Source organism: Copidosoma floridanum, unplaced genomic scaffold, assembly GCF_036245765.1.
Source record: "Copidosoma floridanum isolate Cflo_tuat_1 unplaced genomic scaffold, Cflo_Japanese_pri ptg000011l, whole genome shotgun sequence".
Lineage (NCBI taxonomy): Eukaryota > Metazoa > Arthropoda > Insecta > Hymenoptera > Encyrtidae > Copidosoma > Copidosoma floridanum.
This window is the reverse complement of record NW_028321888.1, coordinates 9,609,108-9,630,954: the sequence shown is the minus strand read 5'-3', so window position 1 is coordinate 9,630,954 and position 21,847 is coordinate 9,609,108. Positions and strand designations below refer to the sequence as shown.

Below are 21,847 nucleotides of genomic sequence, written 5' to 3'. Positions count from 1 at the left end.
CCATAGAGAATATAGAAGATGTAACAAAATTATTGTAACTTACAGTAGTTGCAGTTGTATTAATTAATAAGTTTTTAGAGCCATAAGTAACTTTATTTTTTTAACTATACATTGTTTTTATTTTTACACCAAACAATTTTTAATCAATCAATTTTGTTAAGCTTGATTTTTACTCGAATTCACTTCATTGTTAGAATAAGAACTATATAAATAACTAGTATGTGATGTAATAACAGTTTACTTAAAATTAAACCTTTGTTTAATTTTGACTAAAATACAAACAATTTTCACAACCACTCCTTTCACTCCTTTGGTATCCCATTTCAATGTTCATCCATTGTTTTCCTAGACCTCCCGATTTGCAAGAAGGATTTTTAGTCGTAAACACCGATGGATCAAATAGCGAAAACCCAATAGTAAGAGTTTTTGCCTCTTACGACATGGGATGGAGCCAATGAGGGAATGGTTTTACATACGACAGCTTGAATGGATATTGTGCACTTATTGGCTTGTAAAAAAAAAAAGTATTAGATTACTGTACTAAAAATAGAAAATGTAGAGTCTGCGATAAACAATCACTTACCGGAATACTTAAAGAGCATGACTGTAGGCTAAACTTCAACGGTAGTGCTAAAGCTATGGAAGCCGATGGAGCAGTCCAACTGGTTACGAAGAGTGAAGTATTAAAACATGCCAATGTTCAAGTTCGAGTGTTCATTGGTGACAATGATAGTTGCTCCATTTCTTCCGTACAAGCTGCGAGTAATTATACAGTTCTGAAACAGGCTGATATGAATCATTCTACTAAAGCTGTAGGTAATATGCTGTATAACATTAAAAAAAAACTTGCTTCAGACCCAGATAAAGAATTATCTGGTGATGTAATCAAACATATACAACGATGTTTCGCTTTTGCTGTGCACCAAAACAAAGGAGATGTGCCTAGAATTCAAGCTGCCCTAAGAAACATACCACACCATCTGTTCAATCAGCATAATAATTGCAAGGACTGGTGCCAAAACAACAAAGAAAATTTTGCAGGGGTGAGACTAAAAAATACAATATTATTTGAGCACTTACAACAACTATTTTCTCAATTGGCTGAAAATGCTATTAAATTTGCTAGTGCAGCAAGTAGTCAAGCTAATTGAGGCTTAAATCACTCCATGTGTAGTAAAAATCCAAAAGCAGTTGCATACTGCACTACTGAGTCTGCTGACTATCGCTTTACAGCAACCGTGGCACAAAAAAATTTGGGAACTTTTTATCTCACACAAACTCTAAAAATGTTAAAAATAAGATGTGGTACTTTTTTAAGTAAGTAAGTGAGACTATCAGAAAAGATTTCATTGAAAAAAAAAGAAAAATCTAGTCAACCTAGTTTAAAAAAAACAGATTACAAGTCAAAGCCAGGAGATCTCAGTTGAGGAACCGAAAAGAAAACTCTGATGGAGAAATGTACGAAAGTAACATGGGGCTACTGGGAGAATATACCAATTCGAGTAAAAATTATATGCCTGTTCCCATAGGTAGTACGTACAAGTTTGAAACCGATGACTTAATTGTTGTATTTTTTTATATAGAAACTGGTGGATTCAATTCATACAATGATATTTCACAAATATCGTTAAAATGCAGTAAACTTGATTTCAATTCTTTTATCACTCCTACGCAGGCCATAAATCCTGCAGCAACAAAAGTTAACGGATTAAGTAAAACTCATAAGAAGCTTTTCCAGCATGGACAAGAAGTTCCTACTATACCTTTGCGAAGTGTTCTCATAAAGCTCTTGGATTTCTTGAAAAATCTTGGAAGAAGGTGTATTTTCGTGGCACATAATTGCTCGTTCGACTCCACACGACTCGTACGAGCAATTAAAAACGAACATCTGCTGAAAGAATTCGAAGTTTTAATTAGTGGATTTACTGATACATTGAACTTATTTTAAAAAAAACTTCCCAATAGAGAGAATGGTTACTAACTTTCCATCTTAGCCACTGAACTTCTTGCTCTATGCTGTGATTGTGCACATGATGCACAGTTCAACGTTAGTTTGTTAGAACAACTAAGCAATGCTTACCTGACAGTTGATGATATAATAAAGAATATAATCTCCTACACAGATGTAATAACAAATACAGAAAAAAGTGAAACAACCAGAATGCTGTAACCTTCATTGGCACCATTAAAATGCGTAATGAGTGCTTCTTTAATAAAAAAGATAGCAAGTTTTGGTATCAGTTATGAAAATATTGTTGAAACTTTCAAAATCAAAGGAGCCACCGAAGCTCAACATTTACTACAAAAAGGTCTTCATGGAAATGAAAGAATTATCAAGTCGAAAAAAAAGTTGAAAGATATTGTAAAATACTTACAAAGTTTAAGGTAAATATGTTTTTTATGTAAGTGTATATATTGTGAGTAATAATTGATAAAAAATCTGATGTTCAAATTAAAATTCTGCATTTGTTGCTGCAAAACATGGTCTGAATAAATATTACCTATTACTGTTGATTGTTGTTATTGCTGAATCAATTTATAATTTTTCACGTGGTATACTAAATATCATTTTGCAAAAGATAAACAAACAAAATATTAAACTTTATATACAATTTTTAATTAATAAATGTTTGAAGGGAGCTTTCTTGCTGTCAGAGGAGGCTTTGTTTACTTTGCAGAAGTCGCACTGTCGCACGTAGCAGACAAGGTTAGATGACATTCATCCGGCGCATGTACTATAAAGTGTATACATATATATAATCATTTGTTGCCAGCGTTTTCGCGTAAAGTTCACAATGCTCTCGTGCATCTCAACGAATTAAGGGTCTCTCAACTTTTGAAGATTAATGGCTGATATTCAGTTTTAACCCAGTTCTTGGTCTAAAAGGCATGGAACCCACTGTTCGGAAAACGGTATAGAACGCCAAAGTGTTCAAGTCTAATATTTTTATTTTTTTATTTTTAAAGTATGTAACAATTTTTATCTCATATAAATCCACAAAGAATACTCCACAAACATAAAATGAAAATTATTCAAGTTGAAACAACAGTTGAAATTCAAAAAATTGTAATAAACAGTAAGCTGGTAATTATTGTGAAAAAAAATGTTATTGCAAAAACTTTTTTTTTCTAATACGTGTAAAAATATACTCTATAAAGTTAAAATAGTTGCAATATGGTAAAACATGAAACGTCAGAGTTATATCGACTTGTTTACATTGCAGAACTAAATTTTATAAAAAATCAAGGTCGAAATTACAATATTTAGTATCCTTAACAAAATCCATTTTGAAAATTGGATCTTGCTGTATTCTGAGGTTTAGGGCAGCCAAATAAATTTTTCAACTAATGATCGTTCGTGTCGTCATTTTTCATATTAAGTTGCACGCGGTAAACGATCCCAATATCAGAGGTATTTAATTCCAAACGTGGAGAAATTTTTGTTAAAAAATTTAAAAGTTAATAATGTTGCAAAATAAAAATTTCAAATGTTGATTGTCACCCTTTTTGCTCTATAACTTCGCGAAAAAAAGGTTTCGAATAATCTTATCAGCACTGGTAATTAATAATTAAATAACAAACAAAATATCGATGGCTACTTTTGCAGTCAGGTTCCACAAAAATAAGTTAATAGTGTAATTTGGAGAAAAAATCTGGTCGATTTGTACTACTTGTTTAATAACAAAAAAAGCCAGTACGATTATATACCAAAACTATTTTTCCATGTATTTTGATCACAATATAAAGCAATTTCAACAGTTTTCGTTGTGGCCGCAGAAAATTCTTAATTATATGCTATATCTATCCGTCTAGTATCGCTTGCTTATGATTATCTTCAATAGTTTTAAGATTTAAAGTCTACCCAATTCAAAAAAGTTGAATGCTCCAGTTAAATATTTAATGATTTTTTTTGAACTTGTACTGTTTGTCTTGTAATGTTTCAAGGTATTCAAAAAATGGTACCAAAAGTTATGAATAATAATATTGAAAAAATAAAACAAAAAGTTAGTTTTCTATGCTAACACTTATGTAATTACTTAATTAATAATTTTATGACTAGTCTCTTTTCTTTTTTTTTGTAATGAAAATGTACTAGAAGCAAATTCAAATAATTATGGATCCTGTTGTTAGCTTTATTTCCTTGAGATTGATGAAATAAGTAAAACTTTTACTATAAGGAATAAATTTTTGCTTATATTTGAAAATAAATTTATAATATTTGATACCGATTTCTTGATACTTAGTATAAATTTGGACAATTTCACACAGACAGTAAAATTTTATAAAACAATTTATTTACTTGAACATTACTTTTTCATTGGAGTCTCCTACTTTTGTATATTACTAAAGCTTGATTATAACAATTACTTGGAATCATTTATATTAATTTTAGTGATCCACTCTTGCTTATCATATTATGAGAGTTGAAATAGATAAAATAAAAAACTGCAAAATTTTTTTACTTAGTTAACATAGAACCTCATGTAGAACTACAAAAAAGCTAAAAATAATATAAAACAAGCAGCTTAGTTAACGCAAAAATTAAATTTTTTTACGATGGACATCTTCCTCGACATTGTCAGTACGACTACTGAATTTTTATTTAAACAAAAAGTGTAAGCATAACTATAAAATTAAAAAAATTTTAATTCATCAATATTAGGGCTATTGCATAAGTTTTCTTAAACTATTGTACTTTAGACTATTGATTTGGACTATTACTTTAGACAAATGTGTTTAACAAAAAAACGTAGAACAGCAAGACATACATCTTTTCCTAATTATACATAAATATAAAATATAATATGTAGTAAAAGAATTTATTTTGTTATAACATGAAATATTTTCTTCAATTTTAAGATTATGAAACAAGCCATAAAATGCATACCAAGTGCGATACGTAAAAATTTAAAAAAATTTTATTTTTATAAGATTTACAACCTTCATACGTCTAATTTAAGTAGTGGTATGTCAACTTTGAACTCTAATGGGCCTAAATCTTTTAATTTATTGCTTTTTAATGTTTGCTGCTTTTCAGAAGATAATAATTTAAATAAAGTTGTACAGCACAAAAAAAATGTATGTCAATGAGATTTACAACTTGTTTCAACCCCTTAAACATCTTTAATGAAAATTCTAAACAATAAAGAGAAAAAAAAATTTGTTTAACGAATTTGTAATGTCTTCTTGAATTTTTTTTAAGTAGAAAAATTATTCTAACATAATATAAATTTGAGCCTAGTCTGATGTATACTTCTCAAGAAAGTTGATTTATACGTCTTTATATGTACATACATACATACAAACATTTTAAATTGTATCGGGTACCACTCGTACCACTCTGATATTCGCTTCCAAAGTTGTTTTACACGAAAACTAATTGATTTGTAAATTGTTACATTTTTTGTTCTGATAAAAATATAAGATACCCCTGTGAGGCAGTGTGGCTAAAAAAGAAAAAAAAAACAAAAATTAAAATAAAATGAGCCAGTACAGGAAAGGAAAAAAATTTTTATTTAAACTTTGTTAAGCATTTAAATTTAAAAAAAGGATTGAATTTTATCTAAACAATGATAATAAAGTCTTTTTTATCTCTTATATCATTGGTTCAAGATGAGCTCATGTGGTGGTTATTGAAATGACATTCGAAGGTTGTAATAATAAATGGTTTTTATAAATTTTAACTAAATTATAATTTCGATAAACTACTATAGCCTCAGATAAAAAGTAAAATGTAAAGTGTTAATAAAGATAATTACTCTAAAATGTATGGGTTAAGTACGTTACATCGATTTTGTTACATACTTCAAAGCAGAAAAAATTTAATGATTAAATACTCCATACTATTTGTAAATTAAAAAACTACTTATCTGATGCATCACTAGAAATAAAGTAATTTGCAAAAAGTGCGTAAATCGAATCTGATATATCTAGTAAAGTGAAAATGCAATTAGCTAAAATATAATTATAACTTTATAAAATTTGAAACTTTATTAAGTATAAGATTATTCAATAAGAAATTTCATTTACTAATCGAGTTCAAATATCAAAAAAACTTTTAAATAAATTTTTTATATACACATTTTTGAAAACTAAAAGAGTTAAAGAATATAAATTTTCTTTCACTGTATTAAGCATTTGAGAAAAAAAATTAACCAAGCTGAATCAACATCTGCTGACCATAACATCTGACTGATTATATACTACATATATACGCGGATTCGTGGGCATACACATACACAGAGAGACAAAAAACTTTTACCGGAGCAATGTACTTTAGTTTTAAGGTTAATTTAATTAACTTAACTTATTAAATGCCATTTTAAAATTTTGTTAATTCTTTGAAAGCGTTCTTAGATAAAGCAGAAATCCAGGGGTAAGTATTTGTATGTTCACTACTCTGAGACAAACCATTATTTATCATATTCATCAGTACCATTGATTTGTAATTTTATTTAGTTTTTTTTCAGCTTTCAAAAGTACATACATTGATAAAAAATTTGTCATGGATAAAAACTTTATAGTGATGGATAAAAAATTCGTTAACTTCATTTGGAAACATAATTTGGTTCAAACATTTGGTTTTGTACCCCTATTGAATAAATTTTTTTGAAAATAAGTCAAATCTAAAACAAAACAATAGGAACGAACTTAAAAAACATTGTTTTTTCGGTTTCATGCTACTTTTTGAATTTTTTGTTTTAGTTTACCTTATTTTAAATAGTTTTAAAATGAACATCCCACTAATGATGTTCAGGAAGTACAAAAAAATATTTTTAAAACTTTCAGCCTTAAAAATATAAGATACAATAATATTAGATAATCATAGTCATATAATAACCATACAAAGCTAATGTGGAAAATTTTTGTAGCATGCCTAATGCACAGTGGTGCATTAGTAACAAGGATGTAAAAATATTGAAAACTTAAATGCGCAACAATTGAAACGATTGAAAGAGACTGTAGAGAGAAAAAAAAGCACTGCCATACCTCGGCGATAACTGGAATATGAGTGTTTTCCGTCTGCTTGCTGACATGCGGAGAACATATTTCTGGAACTTGACGAGTGCTGCCGTAAGTTTGACAGCTTGTGCCTCTCTATTACTGTAGAATTCTGATCTCCTTTGCACTGACAACAGCAGTACTCACAACTTTGGCTTTCTATTTTCATTGAGAATCTCTCCGTTACTTAATTAACTATCTCTCTCTTTCTCTCACGTTATTTTTTTCTGGCCTGCTTCTCACTCAGCCCTGCAGCAGAAGCTTGCCTTCAACTGCAATTAACACCAATCATCGAGCGACCGAATAACCCTCCACTCTTTCATTCCCTACTGTCTGCTGTTCTGCTTTCAAATCTTCATTTCTCTCTCGAGCACATACGTTTTTGTTTGAGTTTTTTGAATAGCCCTCTCACCAGTTCATTCACCCAATAAACTTGCGCAGAATTGGTCAAAATAAATCTCAACTTAACCAGCAGTGGCTATCATAATATGTAGACCACTATGTCAATGTGCCCTTTGACCAGAGCTGGAAAAAAAACAGCACGGTTAACAGCAGACGTTAGAATACAGCTTCTATTATATAGTGCGTGTATCTTTTCGAGGTTAGAAAACCTGTGAACCAAGAGGCCCCTTTGTTGTATAAGATATCCTTTTTCACGATATTTCATCCATACGCTATTGGAACACGCACTTTTGAGGCATTCTAAAACTCTCAATGAATCGAGTAACTGGAACGCACACCTAAACCTCAGGCGCACGCACTGCCGAACAGATCGATGGCTGTGAAACTCGACCTGGATGCACCTCCCGGGCAACAGCGTTCTATACACTTTTTTTTATTTGTAAAGGAAACGTGTGTACTAAAACAGTGTGGAAAAGCGTGAAAAGTGGGGCTGTAGACGTTAGCAAGAATTTAAGCAGAGTCAGGAAGAGAGACAAGCACGAAAAAATAGTGCGCTAAGTATATAACGCACCGAGGCCGAGGACAAGCGGACTACTGACTCAACGTGCTTGCCGTTGACTCGTTCGAACTTCGGAACAGTCGGTCGAAGTTCAGTAAGCTAGTGCAAAGCGTAATATATTCCATTTTCCGTTAGTGCAAGCAAGACACTATACTTGCATGACGCATGTCGTTGATATATTTCTGTCTCACTCAAGCTTACGGGAGATAGTCATTTCCCATCGACGTCACGCCTACCATACGTGAGCAAATACGCAAAAAAATGTTTTGAATAGGACTTACACATGAATAAGAACGTTAATCGTAAAGTGTCTATTTTTTTTAATATTTCGTAATGAGCAAAATTTACCTACTTTTTACGACGTAATTCATTGAATTATATCCTAAAAACTTTTTTTTTAATCTTAAACAATGATATTAAATTAGTTCTATTGCCTTACTAAGAGTATCCTGATGAAGAAATATCAATAACTTTGATATGTAAGGACAAATCTATAATTTTCCTTTTATCATTATGGTTTACCTTACCTTTAGCATTGACAACTGAAACTAAAACTTTTGCAGATCTTTTATGTGTTCATTTGCATTCATCAATACATACATATTAACATACATATGCTAGAAAAAAGTTTCATACAAATAGAAATTAGTTTAACCAAGCAAAAATTAATTTAATGAATCAAACAATAATTGATGATAAGAATAACTATAAAAGTATAGATTCGAGACCAGTAATATTTAATACGTATATTATTTTTTATTATCAGTTGTGATCATTTTTATTATTTTTTTTCGTCATACATGTGATTCTTAGAACATAGAGAAAAATAGTGAATGGAAAACACTTTTAAAGGTAATTATAACTATTTAACACATAACTTTTGACATTCATCGAGAAAAAATAGATAATATTAATTGTTAATAACAGATTATTTTTATTATATTACAGAATGTATTTGATAAAAAAAATATATACTTATATTAAAAAATAATTTTTTGGGCACTTGTTATACCAATCGATCTCGCGAACAAAAAAAATAATAACGAATAATAAGTATCATGAAGTTTCAATAAAAAATTAGGACAGATGATTGAAAACAACAAAGTTTGTTATTTATCTTGAAAGTCATTTTTATAAGCAGTCATTATTATTTTTCTTTCACTCACTGTTTAAAACAGTTATTTCCAGTTAATTAAATAAAACTATTTCCACTCGCGAATTTTCAAACTAAAAACTTACATTGAAATTTTTTGCACTTTGTTTACGCTCTTAAATTTTTTCTAACATAATACTATACTAAAAAAAAATTATTTTAGGCTCTTAGAATGCTTACATTATTTTTTAGTCTTATGATTGGTATTTTTTATGAACTTTTCCATATAGGTACAGCTCGCCAGCCAGTGTGCTAAGCAAAGCTGCTCGTTGCGCATCTCTTGGCTCCGTGCACAGCTGATGCAGACCAACTAGAATAGAAGGAGAGAAAGAGAGAGAGAGAGAGACAGAAAGAGAAAGAGAAGAGATAGAATGAGGGAAATAAAAGAGACCCAGTAAATAGGTGTATAGACTATACTAATAATATGGTATCCAGTAAAAACTTAAAAATTCTGATCTTTATCCGTACAGCCGCTAGCTGTGAGCCCTAGATTTTAAATCAGATTATTTAAGACACATTAAGTATATGATTACATGGAAAACGATAAATACTTAACACATTTTCAATTCTCATCTTATGTAACATTACTTAAATGGATTTTTAAAAACTTGTTTACTATTCCTCTATTTCATCTAATGAAATTAGTAAAATGTAGTAAACAGTTACATTATTTAGCCAACAAAAAGCAAAATAGTCATTTTTGCTAGAAAAGAGGAAGGGTCGGAAAACTTGTTGAATTAAATGAATTATTAGCACCGTTACTTGATAATTACAGCTGTTCATTATTTTAATTTCTTATGACGTTTTAACTAGCTAAATAATATTTAAGGATATGCTATATTTACAAGTAGTCTATTTTTGTAATATACAAATTACTACCGAAAATTTTGTTCAAACGTCTAAGTTACTTTTGTGCCCTTTGAAAAAAAAGGTTTCATTAAGACATCTGTATTGATGCTCTTTAGTTTTTAAATAATAAAAATTTCTTTAAAATCAAGTTTTCAAAACAAGCTAAAAAGTAATAGTTTCTCTCAGCCAATGAAAATTATTCTTATCCCTAAAGACTAAAAAACCTAATTACAGCTTAGATTTTCTTCTCGTTGCAGTGTATGAATATTTTTAAAGACATAAAAATAGTAGACTACTTTAAAGTGATGCATTTTAATAAAAATTAAACTTTCATGTGTCAAAAAATAATTTTTTTTGGAGCTAAAACGAGGTTTTACAATGAATTTAAAAAAAACGCTTTTTCGTATGTTAAACTGTATATATATATATATATATATATATATATATATATATATATATGTATATATATATGTGTGTGTGTGCGTGTGTGTAGGGGAACTACGCAATTATTACACTTTGTCCCTTATGTCGAGGGACTGAGGAATTATTGTATTGATGAAATAATTGTAATAAGTAAGCATATCTTGAAAAGTAAATCAAGTCATTGAGTAATCTAACCTTTAAAGCATCCAAATTTGTAATGCTATCATTCATTCAAAGAACACAAATGAACAAACTGGAATAGTTTATTACTATAGCTTTTTGAGCTAAAACCGTAAAAAAATAAATAAAAGTAGTTTTATCCTTATTTTTTCTTACAAAATAACAGTCTCTACTATGCTTTTAAGCTCATATTAAAAATTATACGTCTAGTTGTTTAGTTTTCCTGAATTAATTTTTTTTCATTAACTAATGTTCGACAACTATTTAATATTAGTTGATTAAAAAATATAAAAAAAAGTCAAAGTCACTGTGCCTAATAAGCATATGTAATAAAAATTATGTAAAACGGGGCTTCAATGAAAATTTAATTATTTCTTTATCCTTTAAATTATAAGAATAAGAAGGGAAACCTGGGGCTGTATGGGCCACTGCGTTGAATCAGTCTTCATCATTATTTAAAAAATTAGACCACCAGTAGTATTGATTTTTTTCTATTTCATATTATCATAAGTAGTTAATTAGTCTTCAAGATTTATTCATTAAACGCTGCAACGAAATACTATTTTTAATAACAATTCAAAGTACAAAAAAAAATTTCAGAAGCTTTAAACTGGAGTACAAATATTACAGAAAATTTGTTTCTTATTTGTAAAACTTAATAACAATAAAGAAACTGTTAAACTTTAATGCAATACCTTATAAAAATATGTATTAACAGTTTAGAATATATTATCTAATATTTAAGTGGGTCAATGAGATGAGGCAAAATGGTACGAAACAAGCATAGCAGCAGACGATTTTTTTTCTCCAATAGACATTTGATCTTATATACGTGTTGTGATGCGGTAAAGTGATGAGGTCGTATGAAAAAAAAGTAAATCGGTAGTCCTGGTCTGCTGAAGCGTTGCAAAAAGTATTAAGTTCAATTTCAGCCCGGAAGACATGCTGACGTGTAAAAAAATAAACCTGGTGAAATGTCAAGGAGACAAGCTTGAACTATTGAAGGCAAAACTAACAAAAAAAAAGTCGTAAAGTCATGTATAAACCAGGTTCGTATATTGTCGTTATGCTTGTTCGAAATTTTGTGTTTAAGGTAGCTCCCTTGCGAAAAGTAGCAAAACAAGACGTATACCATTAAATAGATTTTAATCTGCCGAATCCGATGATATCCTTATTTATACCTACAATCGGCCAAAATCTCGAGAAATTATAACTTAAAGTTTCTATAATGAACATAGGGTCTTATGGAAGAGTATTAGACAATGAGTTACGCGTGCATTTATCTCAAAGAATTGAAATTGCTCCGAAGTCACACTATAACATACTTGTAGAAAAATCCTTCTTCTTTCCAATGCCATTGCGCAAAATGAGGGTAATCCGACGTTTTCTCGAGATATTTTCGAAGAAAAAGAGTAAAAATTAGTTTGACGGTTATGTATCAAGTATACTTCGTAGAGTTATAGGATATATATTACAGCCTCGTCGGTCATGTTCGCTCGAGGTTATATGACCGTCAAATCCCGAATATATATATATATGTTGACAAGGGAGCTACCTTAAGCAACAATAACTCTGATTTTTTTTATCAGGATTAGGTCATAGCTGTTTTCAGTGAAGAGTAAGAGCAATTTTTATGCAACCAAATTCTCTTGAACGAGCAAAAACTTCAAGGATTTACTTCTATGAGAGTAAGAAAAATGGCATACATGTATACAAATAGCTTGAAACTGAAACACAGTTTTGATGACTAAAATAAGACAGAAATTTGATTTAAATAAGTATTACCTAGAAAACATTTAGTGTTAAGGAGATTATCAGTAATTATAAAAAAACAAATATGGTTTGGGCAAATTTTCTCCAATAAATATTATACACCGATTTATTTTTCATCACATCATCCCTATAGTCTCATCCTTGATAAAATGAGACATCAATAACAATTTATAAGGCAGCCATATAAAATTGGCTCATTCAGCCCCACTACAAGACCCAAACAGCTCCATACCTGGGGCTACATGAGGCGTTAGACTTCTTATCTTTTTACCTTATTTCTTTAAAAAACAGTTTTAGATTGTGCGATTAAAAAAATTTAGATTTAATTTATGAAATGCTTGTGAATTTTTAGCATTTTTTTTATTGCATTTTAATGGATAGTATATATTAAAAAAATTATTGAAAAAAAGTGGCCTTAAGCCTCAGGTTCCCCTATACTGGTATTATTTATTAGAAAACAACAGCGTTTTTCCAAATAAATCGTTCTCCCAAATTTTCATTTTTAGAAAAAAACCTTTATATTTATGAAAAACATCGCCTAGGAATGGACATTGAAAGTTAATAAAAATAGTGTAATTTCTAAGTTTTAACAGAAATAAATAAATTATGTTGTTCTTAGTCAGTTGGAATAGTATATCACGCCACTTGAGTGGAAAGTTTTACAACCATTTAAAAAAAAAAAATTTACTTGATGGAATGAAGGTATCAATAAAAAAAAAGTTACTTACAGAGGGCAACATTCTGCTAGGCTCAGTTTTCGTAAAAACCAAACCTACCCTGTAATTAATTTATTGGCTGTTCAGCGGTACGTAAAAAAACCTCAACATGTATATGTATTATTTGTTATGTATATTTTTTTGCACTTAAACAAATGTAATATTAACCTTCTCCAGTAGTATATATTGGCGTATGTAAAACTCTATTTCAACGCCAATAAACGAAATTAACGAAGCTACCTCTCATAGGTATTAAGTAAAACTATATAAAGTTGTTTTTTTTCCATACGCGTGACTGAGTGAATATAGTTATACATGGAATCTAGAAAAAGCAAGTGACCACAATACTGCCCTTTTTTGAAATACAGCGTTAATCATCATGGGTAAAAATTAGATGCCTGATCAGAAGCCAACATTGTTAATACGTCTTTGTTGAAATATTTTAATGTTTTGTAAGAAATTTTATACAAAATGTGTGCAGAACCAATTACTAAATCTATCAATTTTTTTTTTATTTGCGGGTGGGAATCTTCTGCTTTCTGCTCGTAAAAAGGCACTAAAAGTAATTTTGGCCCTCATTTTCCATCCGAAAAGTGGAAAAAAGTTTTAAAAACACTTATTTAATTAGATATTAAATTTTTTCATTTATCAAATACACAAAAGAAGTTTCGAATACTAACATACCAAGTGAACAAACAAAAAAACGAGTCCTAGTAAAAAAAAATTGATCTAGTAATTCTCTACCCTTGCAAAAAGCAGAAAACTGAGTTTTTACACGGATTTTTTAAATTTTCAAATTTTTCTTCTGATTAATTAAAAAGCCTAAAATTTTGACTTTTACTTTGCATGTTTTAACACATGTTATAAGAGTTAGTTATTTGAAAATGTCTGTTTTTATAGATGACTGCAAAAATTTTTTTGTGATTATTTTAAAAAACCAACATAATATATAAATGTCACCCCAAGTGATCTACTAAAATATTAAACACATGTTGCATGCTGTTTTAAAAATATTTAAATACATTTTTTTTCGTATCTTTGTTCATCGACAGTTGATTTTTGTAAATGTATTTTAACATGATTCTTTAACTACCTAACGTGATCAAAATACGATAAAAATGGTAAATAACATTTTTAAAATATTTTATTATACATACCATTGGGGATAGTTTCTGGTACTTTTGTATTGAGCGTGTGAATCTTGTTGCATGATTGTAAAAAAACTATGCAATAAAAAAAATCTTTAAAAAAATCTACATATTCCTGAAGCAATGCTTATATAATATAGTTTTATTACTTTTATAAATTGTATTTTAAATCGAGGGAACCACCTAACGGAAGTTCAGCATAACCAGTTGCTATCAATCTGTTCATTAAAGCAGTCTATCATCAGCGAAATTTAGATTTTGCTTAAAATTCACCAATAAGTTGTCAATGAAAATGCGGCCAATAAAATTAAAGAGTTGCTGAGCGATATGTACATGAAAGATTTCAATCGATTAGGTAGCTCTATAGAAAGTTATTCATTAATGTCCACAACATCCATGTTAAAGTTATATCCATACATAGGAGATTCGTAACCTTAAAGTCAGATATCGAATCTCTCCTTCGTCATCCCCACTCATACGATAGTAATACCTTAACAATTTTTATGGAGTCAACAGCCCAACTTCAGATTGACACCAAAATATGTTCAAAAAATTTGAGTGCATCAACTTATTTATAACTCAATATTATAAACTATCCTGCAGGATCCGGTTAATGATTGCTGCGCTAACACCACAACAGGCCTAACGATTTCAAACTGTGAGATAAAAATTGAGTCTAAATCATTATTTGCTTATTTTATGGTATATAAGGGATAGTAGGGCATGACGGGCACCCATTATTTATTACACTCTTACAATTTTTTTCCACCTTAAATACAATTCTCCAGCTGAGCATCTTTCAGAGCGTGACACATAGAATAAGACTACCCGAAATAAAAAATATATAAATCAATAAATAATTAGTTATCATATAGTATCTTACAAAAAATTTAATTTATATTGGATTGAAAAATGAGGGATAATAACTGTGTAATGCCTTTTTGAGTTTCATAAAATTTTTTAAGCCAAAAAACATAAGTTTCTTATTACCTCATAAAAAAGATTATAAGTATTGGTCAAAAAACTTTACAGCCAAACATCTTTCATAATCCAATTTAGCATTACTTTAAAAAAATTTGGTGCATCATGTACAGTGGATGCCGTTTGATTCGTTGAGTGGGAAATGTACAATTCTTAACCAATAAAAAGATGATAGGTAGAGAGAGAGAGAAGTTGATCGGGTAAAAAGCGCCCTCCCTTCTCTCCCTGTCGCGTTGCTATGCAAAACAATTCTGTAATTTGTCAGTCTAATGTGGCGCCGCAAAGACGTACGACAGAGAGAAATTTTATTGCAAGAGAGCGTATCTCTTTTTTTGAGTTATATTTCTATTGAAAATAATTTATTTTTAAGTTAGACACGTGCACGTGCCTGGAAGCATGTAAAAAGCTCTGGATCAGCAATAGAATCTTGTAAAAACTATCCTTTCTCTCTTGTCGCTAGCCACCAAGCGTATTGGTGCTAGACCATCGTGTTTAAAGAGGTTATCAATAGCCTTTTATTAATTGTTAATAATCCTTGTATTTAATTACAATAAGTGGGCAAAGGCCTCTTGTTTTAGATTAAATCAAATCTATTCAATTTGTTAATATTCGTTGTTTCAATCTTAATTTATTGTTATATTAAAGATCCGTTTCGCAACGATCAATAGTGTTACAAAAGTTTATTGTAAATTTACATGTAAAATAAGTGTAAAGAGAAATACGAGACGACTTCACCTACGAAGAGATCTCGGCACAAAACAGGAAGTATAAAATTTACCAAAGAAAGAGATTATATGATCGAATCAGCCAATGGAAATTAATTGTTTGAATTTCCCGCTCAACGAATTAAACGGCATTCACTGTACAACCAGCTACGAAAAGTACCCTGACTCCTGGGGTAAGATAGATTCTGCTGTCTAAGCCTTCTCCTGCACGGAAGATTGTTGTTACCAGAATAAGCTATACCAAAAGTGATGAGCATAGAAAAATAACGTACAGGTCTTGAGATTTCTGCAACCAGTCTCACATTTTGACGGATTGGTACAGGATTTTTCTGTACCATGGATAGTCTATTAAATTTGTATACTGCGCATGGCTTTCTACTATACCGTCTACCGCGCATAGTAGCGCTTATAATATACAGTGGAGATATGTATGTATATATATATGTGCATACTTGCACACATGTATGGGATTGTCATTGTTATTTTGGCTCAATATGTAAATTGTTCTTTGCGAGTGAAAACCAATTATTATACGCAACAGGAAAGTGACTACAAGTGCCTACTGCACTTATCATTACATCTTGTTAGATTCGTATCAATGTATTGAACTTTATATTGTGTTGTGGTGGATATACTTAAATCCTAACCTCTTGAACTTTTACAGTTACGTATATATATACTGACATTCTACTTATATGCTCCCACTGGCCGACTAACTTTCTGTACTGGTACAGGAAAAACCCGTACCACGTATCGGATTTTGACGTACTAAGTATAAGGTTTATCTATACTCACTAAGGTACTTTAAAGTATACTACCGTACCAAATATACCTGTACCAGTACACATTTTTCTTGTACAGAGTATCGGAAATACTTGTACTAACATATAGTACCTGTTTTTCTGGTAACAACAATCTTCCGTGTGTTTACCTTATCAAGAAGCACGGGAGCGTAATGCAAGCAAGTTTAAAGCAGACAAGGCCTGGGCGACCACGTACACTATTTACTTCTATATTGGACCTTCTTGAATTATTAAAAAAAAAAAAAAAAATCCATCATTGTTGTATCTTTTGGATATTTTAATGGCATATTACTTTACGTACCTTAAAATATGATGTCCAACCGAAATATTATTAAGTAAGTCCTCTTAAGTTTTCGCTGTCTTACTACTTCTTAAACTATGATTTTTATAGCTTATTAACAAAGGTACCACGACTGATAAACTTTTCACAAGTAATAAACGTAGATGATTCTAAAATGCTCTAATTAATTAAATTTTTTTTTCCGCTTAATTTTAGAGTGAAAGGACTGTGAAGTTAGTAGCACATGGCATGATGAGACTCTACTAGTCCTTTTAGTCGAAGAAATGAAGCACTGAGGCAACTCAAATTGGCTCAGTAACATGGATTAAAATGAGATTTCTTGCATGCAATTTGTAATGCTATCCAAAAACTTTGTGGGGACAGTTATTGAAGTTATTTTTAATTGATACATTTTTGCAATAAAAAAATTAATTTTAGAAAAGCAACTTCTAAGAGGCAATAAATTACAGTTTTATAACTCGGTCAATTATAAAATAAATGAGTCAAATTCTGTTACCGATTATGCAGTTGTCAATAACCTCCAAGGCACCAGGGGCCCAAGGTTGCCATAAAATACGTCGTGGAGTTTAGCTTCTCATTTATAAAATACTTATTCAGTTATTCAGATTATGTATTCAGTAATGGCCTAAGAGGTAACTTGAGCCCAAGTGATATCGTAAACGAGGATTGAGTTGTATGTAGTGCAGCGTACAAAAATTGTGTAGGTGCTAATTGCACAAATGTAAATAAATATGCCAGTAAATAAGGTGATGCTGAAAGCGATGAAGATTTCGAAAATACACTGACTTTTTTATGTAAAAATTCTATTAACGAATCTTTAAAAATAATTTTTTAACATAAACGATTTTAAACCATAATTTTATACGTTTTCACTGAATACATATTTGTATTTGACGAGCCTTAAAACTCCCAAATAAGCACTTTTGTTTAGTGTTTGACGGTTACCCTGGACCTCTGGTGCCTCGGAGGTCGTACCAAATGTATAATAGTGCTCATCGATCCTTAAAACCACCGAGTAACAAAACTGGACTCGTAAATGATATCATTGACCGGGTTGTAAAATTGTTATTTATTGCCTCTTAAAGTTGCTTTTCTAAAGTCAATATTTCTTAATCTAAAATGAATTTAATAACCATTTTTACAAAGTTTCTGGACAGCATTACGAATTTAATGCACAAATCCCATTGTAATCCATCTTACTAAGCCAATTTGGCTTGTTTGGCCGTCTTTTGTGATTTATTCCTTCAACTATTTATGTTATGTGTGTTTGTCTCACTCTTTTTTAATGAAAGTGATGCTGGTAAGATCTAACCTTATCAAGTCAGAGAACCGAGTATAAGGTAGAAGAGGGGTGTACCTTCAGAGGAAAAAACTAATGTCCTTTGTCTTTGACAAAATATCATATTGTTACAACAAAAAAATGTTACTATGAAACAATTTTGTTTAAATAATTAAAGAAAAAATTATTGTTTTCACTCAAAAATAGTTAGATTGTTAATTTTAAATCTTAATTTCGTTTGCGGTCCCAGCTGGACATCCTATGATAAGGACCCATAGGAGAGAAAGCAGTAGTCAGACATGGGAAGACATTACTCGGACAGTACTGTTAATCAAATGGACATATCACCTAGATGAGGTTATGTACGCTTCAAAGATAGTTACGCTGCTTGTAACTTGATTAATAAAATGATTACCGCATGATATGATTGTGAAGGTTACGTATCGCTACCACTTTTAATGCAGTTTAAGCACTTGCGAACTTTTTATGCCATAACTCCACAAAAGGATCCATGAACTATGTATTTTTCATGTGTGTGACTGCTGTCTAATATGAATTTTAATGTTGTATGTTATACAATGGAGAGTCATCTCGGACGGTCCAGAAATAAAAATAATGAAGATGTCAAACCATTTATTTATATAATAATATTGAAGGTTCACACCAAAAATTTCGATCATTTATTTGAATATTGGCTGCTGAGTCTAAATATATTTTTGTCTGCTGTTACATACGCAGAATATTGTGTAATAGAACTAAATTTTACTGCTGTCCAGATTTACCCTCTTTTATCTTGTATGTGGCTTTTCGGAAGAATCGATTAATTTCTTTTTTTTTAAATTGAGTTAGGACTGAAAAACATATCCTTTTTCAGTTTTCTTTCACTCAAATAAACGTTTGAAGTGATTCGGGTTACCAATTTCCTGGTATCGGCTCAAGACCTAAACGATTAATTGCCATTTTCTTGGCCCAACCGATTGACTAACTCTTGTTCAGCCCAGTCGGATAAGTAATGTAAAAAAATCGCTGCTGCAGCAAACATTAATCAGTTTAAGGTGAAGCAGTCATGAAAGAATATTGTATTTAGTCATTTTCACCCTTATTGTAAGATGTTACTCATTAAGGGACATGAAGCAGTGGTTGACTTGGTGAATCAGCAGGAGAAGTACCAGATTATATTTACTCCTTATTTTAAGTGCGTACAACCATTTTTCTGTAGTGTTGAGTATCAACTGTGTGCAAGTTGTTTGTGTATAGCGCCTTGTGTAGAGTTTCTGGGTGTCGGAGTGGTCCCCTCTCTAATACTCAAACCTCGTGTACACAAAAGTATCTTTTCTGTAACACTCGCTTTTAGAGAAACTCTCTTTTACACGATAGAACAATTGGGGTAAATGGCCCAACTACTGCACACTGAAATTTTCGACTGTGCTAAATTTCTCATTTCTCGATGTTTTTCGATGTAAATTGAAGCAGTTTTACTTTATCTTTATGTGTAGCATCTTGTGCAATTAAAACGACGAATGTTTTTCTGTTATGTTACTTTTTTTTAAATAATTGTTTTAGTGCTGATTTCACTTGCTGGTATTAGTGCGCACGGTTATACAATCAGCACCAGTCACTGCGCCCCTAACTACTGCAGGGTACCTCCCATAAGGTTTTCATGCTGAAGCCGCAGACCCAATTGCTGCGCACCAACTACTACGCAGGACTACATAGTTTTAAAGGTTGGATTAATTTAGAGTCACTTAGTTAAACATGTATAAATGTCATGTTGTTCTGGATTAAACATTATTATTGTCTGAACGTGTTACAATATCCTAGCACCTAAATTTTTCAGTCTGTTTTTCTTATTTTCTATTACCGTCGAGTGCGCAGTAGTTGGTGCCTGCGCAGCAATTGGGCCATTTACCCATACACGATATTTGACCGGGAGTTGTCTTCATTCTGCGTCAGTCCAAGTATGCTTGCGCCATCTGTGCACCTAAAGCCTCATTTAAAATACTTATACGACAAATTAAATATAAATATATGGCTTTTACAAATCATAATCAATTTTCTTATACGGTATGCATACGGTGCGATATACACAACTCGCGTCACACTTGGGTTGTTTTAAGATAAAGAAACTAATAGCGAGACGGCAATATTTCACTGCAATATACGAAAATCAGGACTATATCATTGGACTCCAATAGCACGATAGCCACATATTTATATATAATATTACTACAAGAGTAAATCACCGCTAATGTCGGAACCATATCGTAGAAGAGTTTACTCCTTTTGCCGGGCCCAAAATTCAGCAATTAACGTAAATTTACTTTGGCGATTGGCACTCCAGATTAGTTAAAATTCCTGCAATCACAGTCCAAGCTTTGGTTCCAACGTAAAGTAACCACATTCAAAATTTCTTATGTCATTTTAAACTGGAAAAAACGAATAATGTTACTTTTCGTCCAGGCCACCGTTCTGTTGGTAGAACTATATGAAAAGCTACAGAGCTATCTTTGAGTAAATAGTGTACTACTCAATAACAACTAAGTAGCAAGCAGACATGGCATATGTCCTCATCGTTAAGTACATTTTTTGTTCAGAATTCGTAAATTTAAATAATTGAAAAAGTTCTACGTTTGCGTGCACTCGCAACTCTTATACCCCTTTTATTGCCTTAAAAATTTTGTCACCCATCTGAAAATTCCTTAATGTTCAGTCTAGAATTTCGTTACAAGAGAAATAAAAGAGCAAGATAGATGTAACAGGGTCGCTGACCATACAGTTACAATAACTAGTAGACCAAGAGCTGAGGCCCAAGAGTGGTCAAAAAGTAATGTCAGCTGCAACTCTTGGAGGAATTAAGTAACCTCACGATTCGCGAAGATTCCAAGTTTTTATTGTCAGATCTTATTCTGGTGAAGAGTTTTGTTTGTATTTAAGAAGTGCCATGTAGTCAATATTATATACTAGCTACAGCATAAACAAATGAATAGAGAATAAAACGTGTTAACAGAGGATTGGCGTTTGCGGCAAAATTAAAATTTATTTATAACCCGAAAATCGATCTCCCAAAAAATGGATTACCCACACAAAAACAATACTTGCCACAACTTTGACAATCGTTTTGTTGCAATAATTTATGTCAGTAACTGAAGTTTCGGCAATTTATTATATTTTAGAGTAATTTTATGAGCCTTTGTGCTTCATTTTCATATTGATGGGTTGCTTTGAAAAATTCACAAAAAAAGTGAAATCTTCATACAAAAACTCACTTTAACCTAGTTGTACCTATCTAAAAAAAATCATGGCTACAAAACTAATAATGTAATACAATCGTATGTAGGGGAACGTGCGGCGGAGGTGGGCACCTTTTTTTCATTATTTCACTGTGACAACAATTTTGAGTATTTTATTATTGTCCAAGCGTTATTGACACGGTAAGAACCTTAACTTTACCGTGCCATACTTTGCTAAACTTTAATCTATGTATATAAATTTTTTTATGCTGAAGAACGAGAACATCCAAAACTGCTCACTCATGCCTCACCATAGGGTACGG

The 21,847-nt window shown here is 31.1% G+C and overlaps 1 protein-coding gene across 3 annotated transcripts in view; it reads right to left on the bottom strand.

The window, feature by feature from the left end:
- Positions 1-7,984, bottom strand: part of Trpm (transient receptor potential cation channel, subfamily M) — a 161,883-nt gene extending 153,899 nt beyond the window's left edge. For all 3 annotated transcript variants that reach the window (XM_089590071.1, XM_089590072.1, XM_089590073.1), the window contains exon 1: positions 6,991-7,984. The gene's annotated coding sequence lies outside the window, so the exon portion shown is untranslated. The remainder of the gene's footprint in view (positions 1-6,990) is intronic.
- Between the last annotated feature and the right edge of the window lie 13,863 nt (positions 7,985-21,847).